The sequence below is a fragment of the Helianthus annuus genome, chromosome 4, assembly GCF_002127325.2.
Source record: "Helianthus annuus cultivar XRQ/B chromosome 4, HanXRQr2.0-SUNRISE, whole genome shotgun sequence".
Lineage (NCBI taxonomy): Eukaryota > Viridiplantae > Streptophyta > Magnoliopsida > Asterales > Asteraceae > Helianthus > Helianthus annuus.
In genome coordinates, this window is record NC_035436.2 from 30246090 (window position 1) to 30247445 (window position 1356).

Genomic DNA, 1356 nt, shown 5'->3' on the forward strand with positions numbered 1-1356 from the left:
GCAACGTACACAAACTTTCTTGGTGCTGTCATAGCTCTCCCATGAGTTGTTTTACGAATATTCTCCAAACGATCTTCTTCTGGACAAATTTGAGACCAATCATACCCTTCATCCTCATGAATGACAGGACAAGCTTTTGAAATTGGTTTCAGTTTATCTTCAATCAACTTTGGCTCTTCTCTGCTTCTATGGTAAATCGCCTTTCGATAATAGTCATCGTTGAAAGGATGTTCATTTACTTCAGCAACTTCTGCATTCTTACACTCTCTTTTGAAATGACCCTTTTGCTTGCATCTGAAGCAGGTCACTTTTGACTTGTTGAATCCGAGCTTCGTTGATGGACCACCAAGAGATTCTTTCCCAGTAATTTCCATGTATCTTTGAGCTCTCCGAATGCAGCTTGCCAAACACCAACGAATATCAATAAGCTCCATCTCTTCTGGATCAATCTGGTCGTAGTCTTCTTTTGTCAGTTCAGAATTACCGATTTTTTCAGCTACCAGACCTTCATATGATTCCAGGACAGATGCAAGAAAGCTCATTTGCTGCTTCGCTGCATTAATGCTCATTGCTGGAGAATTCTTCAGTTTAAGAGCAATGTTGCACAAAATTTCGTCTGTTTCTTCAGAATTTATCTTTGAAGATGAATGATATCCAGAATGATGACTTGTTGACGTTGTTTGTGATTCCTTCATCTTTTCACCAATGAATGCTGTCTTTGGTGAACCAACGCCTTTCTCCGAAAGTACACTACTTTTGTAATACAAGCCGACATTCTGTTGATGTGAAGACTCTATCATCTTGCTTTGTTTCTGTAGCTCTAGGTCATGACTCTCAATCTTTTCAAACAATGCATCAAGAGAAATTGTATCATATAAAGCATCATTTTTCAAAATGAACACAAACGTTTGCCACTGATCAACTCGTGGTAACGCTTCAATCACTTTATCGATAATTTCTTCTCTTGTTTTAGCTATTTCAAATCTCTCGAGTTCAATTTTTAGGTGACAAAATCTTTCTATCATTTGCCTTACCGACTCTCCTTTTAAACTATCAAAAAGATCAAATTCCTTTTTAAGTAAAGCGATTTTGTTCTTTTTTATTTGTTTGCCACCCTCAGCTTTAATACGTAAAGCTTCCCAAACCGATTTGGATGACCCGCTATGATTAAGTAATGCAAATATATCGTTTCTAATCGCTGACTGTATCAATGCAATCATCCTTTGTTCGGCGGCAAATTCTGCTTTGTCGTCTCTGGAGAATCTTTTGAATGGTAGATCTTCCCCTTTGTCATCTTTTGGCTTTTCGTATCCGTACTAAAGGCAAAACCAACTTTCATGCGCATACGCTTTCGCC